Genomic DNA, 21,160 nt, shown 5'->3' on the forward strand with positions numbered 1-21,160 from the left:
GCCGTTTTAGTCAGTGTGCTTCCCCTAACAATACTTTGCATTATTACCAGTTTTTTACACTATAGAGTTATAAAATATTTGACAACGAAATGCAGAGAAATGCAAGGGTGATCTGTACAATGTATCTGTTGCAGGAAGGGGGACCCCTTCCAGGGCCCGAAACTGGGCTCTTGTCTAACACTCCGAAATCAATTGTCCGAGGAGACACATGTGCTGACAAAGCAACAGATTTTATTGGGAAAGGACACCCGGGTGGAGAGCAGTAGGGTAAAGGGAACCCAGGAGAACTGCTCTGCCACGTGGCTCACAGTCTCGGGTTTTACGGTGATGGGATTAGTTTCCAGGTGGTCTTTGGCCAATCATTCTAATTCAGAGTCTTTCCTGGTGGTGCATGCATCGCTCAGCCAAGATGGATGCTAGCAAGAGGGATTCTGGAAAGTGGACGGACACATGGTGTCTCCTTTTGACCTTTCCCTGCTTCTTCCAGTTGCTGGTGGCTTATTAGTTGCGTATTCCTTATCAGGATCTCCTGTCATAAAACAACTCATGCAAATGGTTACTATGGTGCCTGGCCAGGGTGGGCGGTTTCAGTTAGTGTGCTTCCCTTAACTCCCACCCCACCACCCCCCCCGCCCCAAGAGACTTCATACTCAAGATACTTCTTGGGAATTGGGGCGGAGGTCTCTTTCTTCTGTAACTTCTTCCTGCTGTGCATGGGCATAGGCCTGCCTAGCAGTGCAGAAATCTCTCTACCAGATATAAGTCAAGGTATTTTTTGCCTGAAACCAGCATTCACTCTTGTAATAACAACAATTTAGTTTCAAACTGTTGTCCCCTCTCAGAGATGAAATAGACAAGGGCCAAACAGGAGACCTAACAGGATGGTCATCTCTGGTCCCCGGAGACAGAAGGCAACATTTGGGGTGAGGGTTGCAGGGTTTGTGACCCTTTTTGATTGTTTGGTGGTGAGGCAACAGAGCTGTGCTCCAGGAATCTTGTGTTCAGTTTGAGGTTACCATCCTCCACCTGGGTGGGGGCTCAAAGACATGGTTATGCATATTTCTTTGAGTAGGAACCAGGACTCTGTCTAGAGGCTGTACCAACCTTTGATTGTTTCTCCTGTTTCTGTATCCCCTCCCTTCCCTGATTAGCAATTGTTTGAATCCACCCTTTGGAACTCAGGGGGAGGCTGAATGAAGCCTATATCCTACAGACAAGAAATGGAGAACACAGAACTGATCTCTACTCCAGAGCCCCACAGAGTTCTACTCAGTTTTAATTTAGGGAACTAGGCAACTATGACTGTGATAACTTCCTGTCAAAATGGAGCATAGAATTACCTCAGCTTGGAGTATAGACACTGAATTGGAAGTATTTCTGAGTCCTAAGTTCTAGATCTGAGTTTTGTATGATTAAAATCTCAATCCTTTGGTCTGCCATTTTAGTGTAACAAACCCAAATAGAAATAGTTGGAGGAGTGATAACTGGAATTTAGTAGACAAAATAAATCTCATTTCTTTTTAGAAGAATAGGCCTGAAACCCAGTCTGGACCTGGCACTTCAGGGAGACTTGTAGCCAGGTAGTCAGTTGCCTAGTTTTATAAAAAGTAAGGTTGCAGTTACTAGCTTCCAGCAGACATTGTTTTGAGAATGGCGGCATCCAAGCCTGACACGACTCAGAAAACTCAAGTGTTTAGCAATACAAGGTCTAATCTGAAAGTACACCCACAGCATCACCTAGTTATTCCCCAGGATATCTGAACCATAGCTACTCTATTTTGACTTTTAATTGTAAACTTTTCCTTAATAACCAAAGCAGATTTCACCGTTAATGATGTCAGTGTTTCTCTAGGTATGAGAAGATGCAAGAATTAGGACTCATAAAATCTTCTCCTGATAAGATCTAACTATCTGAAGGCCTGTTCTGCCAGTTTTTCCCAGAGCACAGAGAGCCTCATTCCTGATTTTCACCCTGAACTCCTTTCAGGAGCATTGAAAGTCAGCAGTTGCAGCGGCCATGATTTAATTTGATTTAATCTTTGTAGATGTAGATGGCAAGTGTCAGTCTTCAGTTGGCAGAGCCCCGTTTTGTTCATAAACTTGACCAACTTTTTGAGGGGGGTATTTCATGACCATTTTATCCCATGGTGCTGAGAATGTCCATTCTCAGGTTTGGCAAAGATTTTGTTGACAGGCTACTCAATGTGCTGTTACTGGACTAGGCCATGAAACAGTATCCAAAATTCTCTGGACCACTTATCTTACTGCCTCTTGGTCCAGGAAAATATTCCCTCCTGTTGCTTCTTCCCATATCTAGAGTTACACTGTTACCATCATCGAACTCATATGGGACTATATAGTATTCTATTAGAGGCCTCAGACAAACATTTGACAGTGTAAGAAACAGCAATTTTGTAAAACAGGTGAAATACAAATAATATAGCCAGCAGTTTAGTAAAGTCACAAGTAAGACTTAAGAGCTTCCATTAGATGTAGCCCAGTATATCTCAGGTCATCTGACTTAGTCTGCTCTGTAGAATCTTTATCTTCCAGGGAAATTATATATTGGCACCACTGTCTATAAGGCACATAGCCCAGTTTTCTAGCATTACTAGACTGATTGCCCTTAGTATGATTTAATTGTTTCCAACACAGAGGAGACTTTAAACCTAAATTACCATAGCCTGGTGTTATCTATATAAATCTGTCCCATAATTGTGGGAGATATTTCCTCTTTGCTGAAACTTTTCTTGTTGCTCTGATTGAGCTTGAGTAATAGAAGAAAGCTCAAATTTATGGCCAGAGTCAGAGCAGGCATTATTAATTGGCCCAGTGAGGGGATCCCATCTAGTAATATCACAGTGACCTGAATATGACTATAATTTTTTTTTTAAGTAAATTTTCTCAGGGCCAACCAGTTAGAGTCTTGTATTAGAGAAATTTACAAAGGTAACCCAGAACTAGACACAGGTAATTGGCCACAAACCCAACAATTGAATTGATTTCTAAAACTAGCATAGAATCAGGCCTATGATAGAAAAGCATTTGATTTATATGCAAAGGTCTAAGAAGTCAAGAAAACATAAATGATCATACGAATCAGGTCCCGAATCTTGGGGAAGCTGTTTACCTATGATGTTGTCATCTTCTCATCCTGGTGTAGTGTAGTTTCTCCTGATAAAAAAGTTCTTCTATCCAGGTTGGAGACAGTCCCTTAAATTACGTCTTTTTCCAGTCCTGGTTGCAGGTCATGAGGCATCTGATCTTCATCCAAAGATAGATAAGCTTCAGAAACAAACTTAGGGTGTTCTTTAAGAATTCAATTAAACTTTACATTGATATCACATAACAGCAGAAAACTATCCAAGAAATGAGTCTTACTACATGCAGACCTCCATTAACAAACTGGGATTTAACATTTATTGAAACATCTTTTTCTCCCTAAGATTATCCTCATTTTTATCAAACATCACCAAATTAAGACTAGCTTGTTTGCAAAATAGGTCTGTTCTCACTAATTTTGGTCTGATGATTTATATAACCATACTTGATCATAGTATTTTTATTTTGCTGAAACATTTATAGAATCTCAGACTGAACTTTTAAAATAAAACAGGGCTGGGAAACTCACACCAAAGGCTTATCACAGATTTTGCCTAACAAATCTAGGTGAATTCTTCCCTTTTTAAGGTCTCAAAAATTTCTTGAGATTTTTGTACCCGTGAGATAACCTTCCTAACTCATTTGATAAACTTACTGGAAACATAAGAATTTCCAATTTTTGGAGGAGTCAGATAGAGAGAAAATATAATTGTTTAGTTTATAACGTTTAATTTTACCAAAGTATTGTCATAATTAGTTTGAGAGGAAGGTTTTCCCTACTCCCTGAAAACCTGATTCAAACCTGTAATTTTTCAGATAGAAACCATAAAAATTATAAGTATATTCGCTGGTTCATTCAGTCCTTTTGTTAACTTTCGTGAAGTCATCAGGTTTTCCATTAGAATACCAGGACATATCAGAATGTTAAGAACTCCATATAATTTATAGGATATTAGTATTAGTAATTTTACCATGCATTATAACATGAGTGGATTTATTACTCATTTGATAATCTTTGTCATGTAATTTAACCAACTAAATAAACATAGTTTAATATCTCTCTTTAGGATGTTTCAGGGGGCCTCTGAAGCACCCCAAAGTTAGCTAGAGGTCAAAAGAACTTCAAAAGAATTCTATTTAGGAAGTTTTATCGAAAAGATCAATTAAAAGGATTTAGAACATTTGGTCAGATTTAGTCAATGTTGATGGGTGTATCATTTATCTTGTTGATATGTCACAATAGGCCTAAACACCAAGGCTCAAGGTCTAGTGAAAATCAGCGACGCCATCTTGGACCTAGTTGACTCTAACCAGTTTTCTTATGGCTGTGTCATTTCTAACAAAATCCATTCATCTAACTAATTGTAATCCAATTTTAGAAAATCCTGATCATGCATAACTCTTTTTAGTATTTTTTCATACCCTTTTTTTTTCTTTTTTTTTTTAACCAAAAACAAACTTCCTACTTTCCTTTAGCAACCAATAACTAACTTTTATATTAGCATTTTATAGATTGGTGAGCATAAATACCAGTGATAATTTCTAAAATCCTTGCTTTCTTAGAACATTTTAGGATGATACCAAGTATTATTCATTTATAGTCCCAAATCCCTTTAGTTTCTCTGTAAAAGGAAATTAGTATTTAGTAGTAAATGTTTCAAAATCTTATTTTATTTGGAAATGATCTAACTATTCAATAGATACCCAACACTTAGCACACTTGGCACAACCCTTAGAAATTTAAGTTACACCAATCTGGAGAGACAATTTTAGACAGATATTTCTAAAGAATAATTATTCTTAATAGAGTTTATATAAAAGCTCATATCTCATTTACATTTTTTAGAGGTTTCTTCACTCGAGGTAATTTCCTTGTTGATAAACTTGTAACAGATATAATATTTTACTTATATTAAACTGAGGTACAATGAAAATATTCTACTTAATGTTAATTACTCTAAGACATGTCTATATTAGCTAGGTCAACAAGCAAACATTAATATCAGGTATTTAATACTGAATATTTCCCAGTTCACATGAACCTGGAATTTATTGTTTAATTTAGAATTATTTGATTTGTAAGCACTTACCTTTTTTTAAGCCAAACAAATAGAGCTCATTTACAAATTAACCTCAAAAATATTACCCAGCGACAAAGACATACCAAGACATATTTAGACAGACACAGTGCAAGATTTAGCTTCATTTTCTAAGTTTAGTCATGAATTAGATATTACAATATAAAATTTACTAGTTTATAAAAAAACAGTTGAAATTTAAATAAAAATTTTAAAGTCTTTTTCCCCTTTTCCCTCAGTCTCAGGAATTAGAGATGGTCTAGATAAGTGTTCCTGAGAACCCTGGTCTCAAGGCACAGGGAAAGAAAATCAAGTTCTAACAAAATGGCAGCAGATCTAAACTAAATGGTGGCCAGACAAAGCAAAATGGCCATCAAAACTCACAGCACAGAACACAGAGTTAACACACACACATATAAACCTGGCAGTCCTAATCAGACACTCCCTTAAATACAAGAATACTGTCTCTCAGAAAACCTCCTTTAGAGACACTGAACTTCAGATCCAAGTACTGACAGAGTAAAGGAAAATATCTCAGGTTTTCAAAGATTTCAAAGGGAGGAAATGAAGCCAGGTTGAAAGAAGAAGGGGAAGGAGGTGGGAGAGAGGGGCAAAAGGGCTGGTCGTACAGAAGTCTCCTGCCACCTGCAGATAACCAGGCATTATGGGACTTTACCCTGGGCCTCCAGAGAAGGTGGGGCTGGAACTCGGCCCTACCAGAAATCAGACCAGACCAGAACCAGAATTAGAGTTTTCTGCCAAGAGGAGGTGATCAGTCTCCAATCCTCAGCTCAGGCTGAGGCCCTTCGACCAGATTCCTGTGTCCAGGACCGGGGGACTAGAAAAACGGGGAAGGATAGGAAGGGTTAAGGAGAGGAAAGAGAGAGGGAAGGGGAGCGAGGTCAATAAAGTCTCTTGTTCCTTACCGGTTGGGGCACTCTGGCCAGTTGTCCACGCCAGGAGAAGACCAGGGACAAAAGGGCCCCAGTTGCGGACACTGGGTCTGGTCCATTGGCAGGCAAGCTGAGTACCCTGAGTGGTCAGGATGTCAGTCTCAGCAAAGAAAAATCCCACCAGCATCACCACTTGTTGCAGGAAGGGGGACCCCTTCCAGGGCCTGAAACTGGGCTCTTGTCTAGCACTCGGAAATGAATTGTCTGAGGAGACACGTGTGCTGACAAAGCAAGAGATTTTATTGGGAAAGGGCACCTGTGTGGAGAGCAGTAGGGTAAGGGAACCCAGGAGAACTGCTCTGCCACGTGGTGCCAAGATGGATGCTAGCGAAAGGGATTCTGGGAAATGGATAGACACGCGGTGTCTCCTTTCTACCTTTCCCAGACTCTTCCAGTTGGTGGTGGCTTATTAGTTGCGTATTCCTTATCAGGATCTCCTGTCATAAAACAACTCATGCAGATAGTTACTATGGTGCCTGGCCAGGGTGGTAAGTTTCAATCAGTGTACTTCCGCTAACATATCTACTAGTGTTATTTTATACTGAGGGAGGAAACAGACAGAACAGGCTCTGTCTTGAAAGCAGGACTCCATCTTGGGCTGGGCTGTAGATTTTGAGCTATATGCCCAGTATCTATGGAAAGAACGTACCAACTGGAAAACCAGACCTCCCCAGATGGAAGAGGCCCAGGGCTCATACCTAGACTCTCTTTCACCTAAAGGAATTCTGTGTAACCAAATACAATCATAAATTCTATTATGCTTATTGGAGTATGACCACGAGCCTATTGCTAACTGTCCACTGTTAACTACTTAGGCCTAAGGCATATGAATCACGGGTTAACTTTGATCTTTCTTTTCCTTTGTTGAGACTACTTTCAGGGAATTTGGGGAGGTGGGTTTGAGCAAGTACACTTAGGGTATATAAGGTTTTCACAAACACTGGTCGGGGTCCTTGGCTAAGAGGAGACTCTGCCTTGGGCCCGCCAGTGTAATAAACTGCACTCCACTCTCTGCATTGTCCTTCTGAGTGAGTTTGTTTCCTGCAACTCGTGGCTACAACAACACATTTAAAAATTCTTCACAACCCACCTTATTCCAAAGAAATATAACTTTTAATCACAAAATCAGGCTGATCACATTAGATTTGGCCTAATTAGTTACATACGTATTGTTGCGAAGAGTTGGACACGACTGAGGGACTGACCACAGCCAATACAGAAAGAGTGTTAACTTGCTATATAGACTTCCTTAAGTTTATTTTGTAAAATCTACAGCTATATAGTAGTGAACTGTTACTAAGACAACAAAATTAACCTCTGTCTGGAAGTTTTCATAAGGAATTTGAGATTGGACTGTCAAAGGTCTCTATTATTTGATAACCTGAGGCTAGGAAACTAAGTCCAAGAGAATAGTAAATGATCTCGTGAACTAAAACCAAAAAAAAAAAAAAAAAAAAAGTACTGGAAAACCCTTACTCAGCATATTGGTATGATCTGAATGTCATCTAAGCAATGTCAACCCAAATCCTATACCCAGGAGTCTGTTCTTTGAAATGTCGAATAGCTTTTGTTTTCTACAAGAAAATATTGTTGTTAGTTGAGACAAACTAGTCCACAAAAAATGAAAATAAATAGTTCATGCTGATTTATTTATAACGCATTATAACACATTAAAAAAAATTAGTTTAGAGCTTCAGATTTTTCCAGTCAGATTTGCATTTGAATCAGATGTTCAGTATGTGTCAGGTAATAATTACTAAGTTCAGTAATAACACAAGTAAAATGCTAGTACACTACCTAACACAGAATTACACTTTAGTTGAATATTGAAATATGAGTGTGTGAGTCAATTTGAATGTATTTTAGAGCAGGTAAATAAAATTACTAAATGTATTGTTGGTGTTGTTCAGTTGCTAAGATGTGTCTGAATCTGTGACCCATGGACTGTAGCAGACCAGGCTTACCAGTCCTTCACTATCTCCCTTAGTTTGCTCAAACTCATATCCATTGAATCGGTGATGCAACCCAACCATCTCATCCTCTTTTTCCCCTTCTTTTGCCTTCAATCTTTCTGACCATTGGGGTCTTTCCCAATGAATTGGCTCTTCCCATCAGGTGGCCAAAGTATTGGAGCTTCAGCTTCATTATCAGTTCTTCCAGTGAATATTCAGAGTTGATTTCTTTTAGGAAAGATTGGTTTGATTTACTTTCTGTCAAAGGAACTCTTCGATGTTCAGCCTTCTTTATGATCCAACTTTCACAACAGTATAGTACATGACTACTGGAAAAACTATAGCTTTGACCATATCCACATTTGTCAGCAAAGTGATATCTCTGCTTTTTAATATACTGTCAGCAATACGTGAACCGTGAAATTCCAGATGTTCAAGCTGGTTTCTGAAAAGGCAGAGGAACCAGAGATAAAATTGCCAACATCCACTGGATCACCGAAAATGCAAGAGTTCCAGAAAAACATCTATTTCTTCTTTATTGACTATGCCAAAGCCTTTGACTGTGTGGATCACAACAAACTGTGGAAAATTCTTCAAGAGATAGGAATACTAGACCACCTGACCTGCCTTTTGAGAAATCTGTATTCAGGTCACGAAGCAGTAGTTAGATTGGGGTTGTCCCTTTCTTTTACTATGTGCATGTAAAGTAACATGGGCTTCTATCCCACATGCAAGACCAGGCTTCCCCTAATGGTTTCCAGAATTCACATTTCTTATTTTGTAAATGCTTACCCTCTTTTTTTTATTTTTTAATTTTTAATGTTTTTTTTTTTTTTCATTGAAGGATAGTTGCTTTACAAAATTGTGTTTCTGCCAAACATCGACATGAATCAGCCATAGGTGTATCTCCCCTCCGTCCTTGAACCTCCATCCCATCTCCCTCCCCATCCCATCCCTCTAGGTTGTTACAGAGCCCTGATTTGAGTTCCCTGAGTCATAGAGCAAATTCCCATTGGCTATGTAGTTTACATTTGGTAATGTAAGGTTCCATGTTAGTCTCTCCATGAATCCTACCCTTTCCTTCTTCCTCCCTCCTGTGTCTGTTCTTTATGTCTGTATCTCCATTGCTACCCTGCAGCACTGGTAGTTTATTGTGAATCTCTGTAGAGATTTGAGTTAGAAGAGGAATTTGCTCTACTGGCCACATAGTTATCCTGGTTGAGTGTTCTTCCCATTCTGATATATTGCATTCATAAGGAAGACAGATGCTTAAGAAGTTTTGCTTAGTCAGCAGTTTGAACTGAGCAATTTGCCTTTCTCTTTGATCTTAAATTTATATTAAAAGAAGAGATTTAAATCGACTTAATTTGGGGCTAATCTGAATGGTATGTCTGTAGCTTTTTTGAGTTCTCATCATCTATTTCAGAATTTAGGAATCTCTTCCATCTGCCTGTTATGTGTTTACTTCCCATCTAGTGAAGCATTCCCCAGCCCAGACCTCTGTCACTTTTTCAGCAAAAGGCTTAATTTGCTAAGCAAAGTGTATAGAATAACAAATAGAAATGCTATGAAAGAATGGAGATGAAACAGTGATGGTTACCGAAATGAAATTGTTGAGGCCACTTTCCTTAGAATTGTATCTGGCAGGCATGGGGGATTCATGGTCCATCTATGTATTCTGACACATTCAGATAGAAGACTTTGAGGTGACACAGTGCAGGCATCTTCTGTTATCCAATTCAATAACATTTGGGGTTGTTGTGAGCTCCAACGACAGACTGTCATAGATGTCTTCACTTCTTTGATCACCAGGATTAATTGTACTGTTCGGATAAGTCATCAGATGAAGAGAGAATACTTTTATAAAGGTAGAAAAACACATCTTAGGAGTACTGTATTCACTTAGAACACAGGAATTGCTTTTTCACAGTAGAAGAGAACCCGAATCATAGTCATGAAAAGCCTTAGAAAAATGTGTTTTAAGTTGTTCTTTCATGTTCCCTGATGCCATGCCTATCAGACTCCTTTGCTTCTCTGCTTGCATCTGGATGTATCTGTGTATGTGCACGTGTGTATGTGCACGTGTGTATGTGCACAGCAGGGATGTTTGAGAGAGGGAACTGCTGCATCAGTTAATAATCTTCTATAATTTAAGCATTTTGCTAGACAATCTGCTGTGAAAATATGGTTCAAGTATAGGTCTCTTTTCCCCTTTAATTTAGTCAGTCTTATCTGCCTTTTATCAAAAATTCTATCTGTCCTGTTCTTTATCCCAACAGACTTCTTAATATCCTGTTACTTTCTTTTCTTTCTCTCAGTTTTTGTTTTCTAAAGGAGAATATATGATCAGTATTAGGGGTTGAACAAAATATTATAGTTGTTTCAATGACCACAGCTCTCACAATTTTTTTTTTTTAACATTTTCTGACTCTCTGGACAACTGGTAGATACAATTTTATAATTTTAGTAAACATCTTCAGAATAAAAATGCCAATGTCTCAAAATGCATGATAACATTTTTATAACTATGTATCTTATAAACCTACAGAAACAAATATCTAATAACAGGGTTTAATATTTTAAAGTTAATGTCAGGAATAATTTCATCTTAAGATTCAACTTTTATTTTTGCAATAACTCCTAACGCTGAAGTTTGTTATGGTAAAATTCATTTATGGGAACTTCCCTGGCAGTCCAGTGGTTAAGACTCCATGCTTCCATTGTAAAGAGCATGGGTTTGATCCCTGGTCGGGGAACTAAGATCCTTGCATGTCTCTAGTGCAGCCAAAGGGGGGGGGGGGGGAAGAGTCATTTATGAAGTTAAGGATTAACTTAATGATTTCATTATTTTAATATTTTTAACAATGTTAGGATTGAAATTTTTGAGAATAAAAAACTACTGGAAAAGAAAATTAACTTTTTCTTTACAAAATCTTATGAACAAATAGGGTACTCTAGGGATACTCCAAAGAGAATATTGAAAATCACTTCTAAAACAAAAGGCATAGATAACAGTATGAAAATATGTAGATTAAAATATTTCTAGATGTCATTAGGAAACAATCCAACTTTCTTCTTAATACAAATATAGAACAAATAAAGCATGATAAAGCTCCATTATACTTTATACATATCTGTGCTAGTAATGTAAAGTCTGTGGATTTCAGGATTCTGAGTATGACTGTTGTGTGTGATGAGGGAGGGAGATGAGTAAACATGTGAGTGTGGTGACTGGTGAATATGTGGTGTGTTATGGATGTGGAGAGTGTGTCTGTTTGGTGTGATTGACATGTGTATGTAGATGATATTATGTGTCTGTCATGTACATATCCTATAACTAACATGAGCATGCTTTGTTAGTATGTACATATACATATACATATCCTATATATATCCTACAGTCTGTAGTATACTTTATATCCTTGACTATTTTTCACTTTTGATAAAACATTCCTATGCTACATGCAGGTCTGGGATGGAAAGAAAATAATTCCAAAGGGAAGATTTGAGTATTGGAGATAAAGATGAACTATGAATAGTGTGTTATTGCCTCTCTTGTGTGTGGCAGAAGGATGATTACCTTTGTCTTTCAGTCATTCCCAAACCATTCTTTCCCCATGGATGTACTGGACTGATTTTATTCCATCCCACCCAGCCACCTCTGTCCCATGTCTGGTTTTCCCTACAATCAAGATTGTATACTATACTAACTTATTAGAATGAAGAGCTAAGGAATAGGAAGACACTTAACATTTACAGTCTCCCAAAGTACTTAACAGGAGTGATATGCCATGAAGATGGAAGTTAGACTGAGGCAAAAGGCATCTAAATAAAAATCATTAAAGATAAGTGAATTTTGCTGATAACAGGAGGAATATTTCTCTACACAGCTTTCAAAAATGACCATGAGTAAGAAAGTTACATAACACTTTTGGCAGCTGACTTAGTGAAGTAGCTGGGCTTAAAGTAACAACAGATTGAATTTTACAATGAGCTAATTATTAGTGAGAGGAAATAACAGCTGTGAAATAACAACTTTCACAAAAGTTTACCCCCACAAAAAAAAAAAAGAAGAGTGATGATCTATAAAAATATAATTAGGAGGAGAAACATTTATGTTCATAAATATGCCTTGTTTAACAGTCTTGACATTAGGTGACTTTGAACATAATTTGTTCCAGTTTCTCCATTCATGTTGCTTTCCTTGCATTAATAAAAATTTATTTAAAATACCAAGTAGTAATAGAAACTTGGGGTGTAAAGTGTTTACTGGCTTATTAGATTTGAAGTGATAGTTATTAAAACTTTAAAATATTTTAAACTTTAAAAGAATGTTATTCTTTTTGGAGAGGAAATTTAATAACTAGGATCTGATTATAATTTTTATCAAAGAATCTACCAGACCTTAGCTGTAGTCAAAAATACATTGCTATTTATGTTTGCATAATGATTCCTAGGGTAGTGGATATCAAATTGAAATCATTAGTGCCATAACCTTAAATTGTAAGAAATATATATCTATGTAAATGGGAGAAAAATAATCTATTTAGTGAAGAAGGAACTCTGAGAGTAATTGAATCATCCCACTCCACCCTACCCCACAATCTTTTTAGTGTGGAGGTTATATCTAGTGTTAGTATTTCCAACCTCCACTGCCCTGTGTACAAATTAGGTTGCATTTACAGTATCTTACAGCTTGATACTTGGACTTCCCTCCCTGGTGGCTCAGATGGTAAAGAACCCACCTGAAATGGGTTGGGGGCAGGTAGGGAGACCTGGGTTCCATCCCTGGGTTGGGAAGATCCTCTGGAGGAGGGCATGTCAACCCACTCCAGTATTCTTGCTTGGAGAATCCCCAAGGACAAAGGAGCCTGGTGGGCTGCAGTCAATGGGATGGCAAAGAGTCGGGCACAAATGAACGACCAAGAACGCACACATGCACAACTTGTACTGGTGATTTCTCGTCATTACTTATACGGTGTCATATGACCAGAATTAGCACAGGATTGGTGAATAGAAGTCATGTGTCATTGCAGGGCCAAAGTCTTTCGTGACTGGAGGGAGACATTTTCACACTGACTTCCTGTACCACAAAAACTAGGGAGACTATGAGTCTTGGATAGCTTGTACCCAGATTAAGATTTGCAGAAGGGCAGAAGTTTCAGAATCTTCTCTTGAGGATTCTCAGTTCTTAGATGTGATTAGATGCAAGCAGAATGGAAACAAAAGGTGTATAAAATTCTAGAGTGTGGAGGGAACTTCACTAGCCTGAATGGCTGAGTTGCTACAGAGAACAATTGCCCTGGAGAGTTGCTCAGAGCCTCAAGCAACTTTGCAGAAATTAAAACTAAACTTTTACTGTATTAACTTCTAAGATTTTGGGGTTGTTTGCTATTTCAACGTATCTTTTAGTTTATTCCAACCCTCGAGTATTCCAAGTCCCCCATCTTGACCAGAAGGAATTTCTGACATTTTCTAAGATTTCGAAGCATGTCTAGAATTTTATACACCTTTTGTTTCCATTCTGCTTGCATCTAATCACATCTAAGAACTGAGAATCCTCAAGAGAAGATTCTGAAACTTCTGCCCTTCTGCAAATCTTAAAATGAGATTTCTCAGTCTATTCATCCCTATTTTTTGATCTGGGTTTGTCAAGCACCCTAACACCTGTGGTTCAGGCAGGAAGTTTGACATCAGATGCCACTACTACCTCTCCCATATCAAAAATAGAGCAATACATTTGTCAAGGTTTATGCCTGAAAGTCCAAGATTTTATTGACTAAACCAGAAGAGACCTACAAGGGAAGCTATTTTTGGTCAATTTCTCATGCCTGCTGGCTTTTATGCAACAGGAGATTTTGGTTGATTTGCCTAGTTAGTAGCTGGCTCCATGAAATGAAGACAGTCTCTCCCATCCCCAAATATCTGTTGAGGAATGTTTCATGATCAAGTGATTGTGGCACTGGGTTGCACCTACTAGCAGAAACAACTCTTTCAGTTCAGAGAGAGCCATTACCCCAAACCATTTTTTTGAGTCGTACAGAATTGAAATCTTACCATGCTTGGAATCACCATGCATATACGTAAACAATCATTCTCAAATTTATTTCAAAGTATCTCCAGATTTTCATTTGTGTGCAGAACATTTTTACTCAAGTTTTTCAGCTACTGTTTGCAGACTTTCCACCATAATCCACTGTACCAATATGACCTTTCTTGGAGCCCTTAATAAGAATAATGTTCCTCTGGGTACAAGCTTGATGACCATCTTCATTATATCATTTGCCAGACATTAGGTGATGAAAAATTAATCCTTTCATGTCTAGGAGTCATTTGTCTCCCAGAACATGAAGCATAATTATTGTTCCCAAGGCATCACATAATCTTTTGTGACAAGAAAGAATGCTCTTGAGTCTGGCTCCAGGCCAAAATCCTATGTCTGAACTTTCAGGACTGACCATATATAATTACAGAGACCATCTCAAAGATCTCATGAGAGAAAACTGTCTTCCCCACAATCACGCCTTTTACATAGAGTATGTCGCTGTCTGTAGTGGGAACTGTAGTCAAAGGCTCAGGCTACCTTCCCCATGAAGTGGAGTGAAGTGAAGTCGCTCAGTCGTGTCCTACTCTTTGTGACCCCAAGGACTGTAACCTACGATGCTCCTCTGTCCATGGGATTTTCCAGGCAAGAACACTGGAGCGGGTTTCCATTTCCTTCTCCAGGAGATCTTTCCGACCCAGGGACTGAACCCAGGTCTCCCACATTATAGGCAGACGCTTTACCATCTGAGGTACCAGGCAAGTCACCTTCCCCATGCTCATACACAGACACCTCATTTTTAAAGCCTTCATCTGAAAACCTTGACTGAGGCACTTTTCAACAACTCTGCCTAGATCTCCTTAGTGCATGGTCTTTATATATTTTTCTCTTCTCTGACTTAGTAGTTTTCCACTCTTAGGTCTTTCCCTTGTCATCTCTCCAGCCTCTCCAGATCCAGGGAAACAGCTGGAAGCTCGCTCGGGGCTCTCCTGTGGTGGGACATTTTCCATGCCTGTACCATATGTAATCCAAGTGACCCACACCCGCTGCTGTTCTGTGGGCAAAATGAATCATTTTATTTCTTTGGCTCTTACGTATACCATCACGGAAAGTGCATCGGGGCTTGAAAGTTACTTTTAGTTTGGGGATTGTCCTACCTGTATTAATCAACCACCTTGATACCCAAGAACTCAACAAACTTTCCAGATATCTTCTTCCAAACTTTTTCCTTTAGTGATACAAAACTACTATGCTGATTGAGTTTAAGAAGAGGACTGGGTGCTCCATTAACTCTATTGTTCCTTTAACCTCACCCTTAGTGGTTTTTTTTTTTTCCTTTGTTTGTTTCTATTTCTTTTGTTTGTTGGTTTGTTTTTGTCTTTGGCCCTAGAACAAATAGAAAGAGCCAATAGTTACAGGCTTATTAGCAAAACACAAAATCTCTATGAAATAACAGACTGCAAACAGCTATAGCTATTATATTAGAAAGACCCCCTACCTGCCAATCAACATTTCCTTGGTTTTTTTTTTAGGGAATCAGTTTTAATGGTGTTATCTGTTGTGAATTCACTAGTGCTGTCTATTTCTTTGTGAATCTCATTGACTAACCATTTAAATTGGATGAGTGTTTTTCATCAAGAGTCTATCTCTATAATTACACTATTACTTATCATCTTTAGCTAAAATCAGGTCTACAACATGAGGAATCTTTATAAATAGATGCATACATTGAAAATTCAGGTAAGAATAAACGATAGCTTAAAGAGATCTAAAAGCTTTGAAAACACTCCATTGCAACAAAAGTATTTTGGCATGAGTGCTAAGTCACTTTAGTTGTATCTGACTCTTGCGACCTCATGAACTGTAACCAGCCAGGCTCCTCTGTCCATGAGATTTCCCAGTCAAGAATATTGAAGTGGGTTGCCATTTCCTCCTCCAGGGGTTCTTTCCATCCTTGGGGTGAGCTTAAATTCAGAGCCAAAAGAGGCTCTTGAAAGTAGCAAGGTGACTTTGGAATGCATATCTCTATGGATGTTATTGCTCAGTTGCCATGTTAATGTCATCTGCATAGTTTATATTCAATGAATATTTTTAAAATGAATAAATAAAAGGAGGATTAGGTTCATACTGAAACCATGATAGCCTAAGGTAAATGCTTGACCTAGTGTTAGAAACCTTTTCCTTGACATAAAAATCATTTCCTATTATTCCTCTAAAAAGCATATTGAAGAATATTTTAATATAAAACACCATTTCCATATTAAGCAGTGTGGACATATTATGAAATTTTATATTAAAAGAGCATGAAATATTATTTGCTATGAAATACTGCTTGCAAAATTGGTTCAGTAAAAAGCAATAGAATGGGATTTAGATAAATATGGAACTGCATGTTGATCATCTGAATCATACTCTAAATATTTTAAAGGAATAAGATTATTAATAGCAGAAGAAAAATATAGTTTTTTAAGTAAGTGTTTTACAATACAGACTCATATTCAAATAGACTAGTTACTGTCAGTTGTGACAAGAAACAGTTGCTTAAAAAATATCCTCACTTATTAAGCATTAATACTTTCTCAAAACATACTAAAAGTTCTGCTGAAGACTTACTCAAAAGAACATGCTTATCTTTAATTGGACGTTTTAGAGCATCAGTATTCAGAAATACTACAGATCATGCTGTTGAACATATATATCATGGTTTATTATTCTAAAAGAGAAATAAAAAATAGCTGAAATGAAAATTATTAGCAAGAATAGGAGCATATCTGTAACATGAGGGAGCAGGGGCCAGAGATGGAAAAGTCAAGTAAAGAATTTTTTAAAAAGGAAGAAAAATTTGATTTGATGTGAAAGGAATGATAACATAACTAACAGACCACTAAAGATACAAATTAGATCATTTTAGTGCAATTATAAGATTAAAATCAGCCCATCTGGCTGACCAACAGCACATACATAAATAGAGTGAAATCAGTATATAAAAGCAAACATAATTTAATGAAAATATTCAACAGTTTATAGAATAACTTCAATGTTGAGTCAAACCTCTTTGAGAATGCTCATGTTATTTTACAAAATCAACTATTTTTAAAAATTTACTCAGTTTACATGGAACAAATTGTAGATTATGTGCAAAATGCAGTACGAGTGATATGTTTTTAGCTTAAAATTTTAAATCTGATTATCTAATTATTTGATTGGTTTCAGAGGTTGGGTACCTTACCAATAAATTATTTTCTTCATCAAAATAGCTCATGATTTGCTTGTTTGGGAAATTGTTTATTTTTTTGTGCAAAACATTTACAAATAGGTGTCAATTTTGTGATAAGAAAGCAAGCTTAGAAGCTGGGAGGTAGCAGTCATTTTTGTTTAGATGATTGCTTCAACGCAAACTTCTCAGGTGTTGTATAACTCATGCTCCATTTCAGTACTTTTGGTTTCACCTCTATCCAGGACATTAGATCACATAAGACTGAATTAACAAAGTCTAAAAGTGCTCCAAATAAATATGTGATGACACCGTCCTATAATAGTTCACCTCATACCCATGGAACATTTCTTGCTTCCTGCTCCAGCCCCTCCTATTGATATTAATTGCTAGGATGCTATGAAATCTACTGGCTTCATAATAGCAGAAAGTACAGGGGAATTTAGTGCTCCATGGAGCAAACCATTGACCAACAGGAAGTGAGAGTAAGTAAATTATTTCACCCCTTCATTCAATAAATGGTCTGGAGAAGCATTTATATAGTTCAAAGGATGATGATTCTAAGCTTTAAGCGATTTAAGTGGTTACGCTTGATAGCTAGAAAATATCCAGTTGGTAAAACTCTCTTGTCTTGTCTTTCCCTCTTTTCTCTTTTGCTTCCTTCCCGCTCCCCCCCACCTCCACATTTCTGTTCTTTGGGATTGCAAGTCAAAGTCACAACAAAGTAGGAGCAGAAAAGCCTCTGTCTTATATGCTACTGACATGAAACTAAGGCTAGGATGATGGAACTAGGGTAAGGCTGAAAAGCAGCCTCTGTGAATAAGATTCAGAGCCAGATTTTTCTCTGGTATGGCTATTAGGACCTTACTTCTGATGACAAGTGAGATGGCAATAACACTTTGCATACAGTGGCATGGTAGCACCAATGCTTTAACTTGTGGTTAATTGGGATACTTCACAAGTACAAGGTGAAGTGTTAAGAAATGCTACAAACATGGTAACTGAAAAGTACTGGAGCAATGGCAGTTATAACAATGGGGCTCAGGATGGTTGCTCTTGTAAACAGTGGAAACTTTGGAGGAAATAAAAAATAAATAAATAAAACGGTGGGTAGGCCCAGTGCAGCCAATTCTCAATAGTAAGATGTAATAAAGCTGCTATCTATAAATGGAAGATTTGGAAGGCAGATGGCTCCAAAAATCTGGCCAAAGATCTAGTCATAAAGTTAAAAAAGCTGCAAAGGAGACTAAATGCACATTTCTGAGATCTGAGATAGGAAAAATTGGGTGCATGAGCCTGTAAATCTAGTGTACAAGTTTTCCTGAAAACAATGGGAAGGAAGAAGAAAGTAAGATTAATCTACACAGGGTCAAGAAGAAAATCCTGAACCTGACCTTTTCCACTTCAACCAATATAGTAATTAGAAACGGCATAGCAAGAAGAAAGAATTTGGAGATTAGTGTCATCATAAACGACTTCACTTTGACTTTTCACTTTCATGCATTGGAGAAGGAAATGGCAACCCACTCCAGTATTCTTGCCTAGAGAATCCCAGGGATGGGGGAGCCTGGTGGGCTGCCATCTATGGGGTCACACAGAGTCAGACACGACTGAAGCGACTTAGCAGCAGCAATAGTCACCATAAAACACTTAAAGGTGTAGGGGAGGTAAACCCTGTCATATTCCTGTTTAAACACATATTTTGGCTAAGAGAAACTTTATGGATATTTTGGGGAGATAGACTACGATAAACATAACCAGGCAATAGTCCCCACTGCAGGTGCTATGTTGAACTGGATATCTTTATCAGAGTAGATAAAATTTATACAAAACTTTTAGTTCTTAATATATTCCCATTGATGTGGCAAATTGTTTCTTCTCCAACACCATCAGTAGGGAAGATCAAGCACAATTTGCATTTATATGTTAATGACAGTAATATGCAATAAATGTTATTCATAGATAATTTGCTCATGCATTACCAAGCAAAGGACAGGGGTTAGACTAAGTGTAAAACAGAGTGATTGTTTTCTCATTTTCCTTTTAAAATATAACATTTTCTAATAATTTCATGATGTCATGAAAAATTCTGCTTTGTTATTTCTTTGATGGAAAGATTATGTTAACAGTTGTGAATTTCCACAGAACTTCCACAGTTATAGGCACATGTAAAATTTGAATTTTAATTAACTTTAAGCATTTTGGGGTTTTGCTTCAAAGATTTCTTCCAAGATTCCATTCTCATCTGGAAACACTTTTCTTGTCAGAATTAATCAAAGACCTTTACATGTATTTAAAACTCAATCAATCACTATAGTAATCACTTCCCTTTTTTAAAATAATCCACTGCTTCTGAAGGCATACCTGTGTTAGGATGAGTAAAATATTTTCTTTATCAGTTGTCACACTAGAAAAGTACCCCGTTAGTTAATTAATTAACAAGCTATTCCATTATTTATTATTTTATACTTACTTTTAGCAACAATCGTTGTACTGAAGATTTTGCAGATTTTGTTTGCCAAAAGATTCAAGCTTAAAACCAATCACACACTGAGATATATACTAAACTGTACTTCTTTATTTTTTTTTTTAAGTTTTGAGTTTGGTTGAAATGAACATCAATGTACACCGGAGGGAGAAACAAGTGGCAAAAACAGTTCAGCCTAAAGGTATCAATGGAAAGGAAAGCATTGTAAACAAAAGAGAGATGTGAACTTTAAAATATCTGGGTTAAATTCTTGACCCTGTTGCTTTTCAGCTGTGGGACTTGGGGAAATTACTCAAACTCAATGAAAATAAGCTTTCTAATCTATAAAATAAACATACCTCCATCATAAATTACTCCTATGGAATTTTAAAAAGCTTGGTGGAATGTATATAAATCACAGTAGGATCCTCTATGACCTACCTCCTAGAGTAATGGAAATAAAAGCAAAAATAAACAAATGGGACCTAATTAAAATTAAAGGCTTTTGCACAATGAAGGAAACTATAAGCAAGGTGAAAAGACAGCCTTCAGAACGGGAGAAAATAATAGCAAATGAAGCAACTGACAAAGAATTAACCTCCGAAATACACAAGCAGCTCATGCAGCTCAATACCAGGAAAATAAATGACCCAATTAAAAAGTGGTCCAAAGAACTAAACAGACATTTCTCCAAAGAAGACATACAGATGGCTAACAAACACATGAAAAGGTGGTCAACATCACTCATTATCAGAGAAATGCAAATCAAAACCACAGTGAGGTACTATCTCATGCCAGTTAGAATGGCTGCTGTCAAAAGGTGTACAAACAATAAATGCTGGAGAGGATGCGGAGAAAAGGGAACTCTCTTACACTGTTGGTGGTGATGTAAACTAGTACAGCCACTATGGAGAACAGTGTGGAAATTCCTTAAAAACTGGAAATAGAACTTCCATATGACCCTGCAATCCCACCACTGGGCATACACACTGAGGAAACCAGAATTGAAAGAGACACGTGTACCCCAGTGTTCATCACAGCACTGTTTACAATAGCCAGGACATGGAAGCAACCTAAATGTCCATCAGCAGACGAATGGATAAGAAAGCTGTGGTACATATACACAATGGAATATTATTCAGCTATTAAAAAGAATTGAATCAGTTCTAATGAGGTGGATGGAACTGGAGCCTATTATACAGAGTGAAGTAAGTCAGAAAGTAAAACACCAACACAGTATACTAACACATATATATGGAATTTAGAAAGATGGTAACAATGACCCTATATGCGAGACAGCGAGAGAGACACAGATGTAAAGAACAGACTTTTGGACTCTGTGGGAGAAGGC

Source organism: Ovis canadensis, chromosome 18 (assembly GCF_042477335.2).
Source record: "Ovis canadensis isolate MfBH-ARS-UI-01 breed Bighorn chromosome 18, ARS-UI_OviCan_v2, whole genome shotgun sequence".
Classification (NCBI taxonomy): Eukaryota; Metazoa; Chordata; class Mammalia; order Artiodactyla; family Bovidae; genus Ovis; species Ovis canadensis.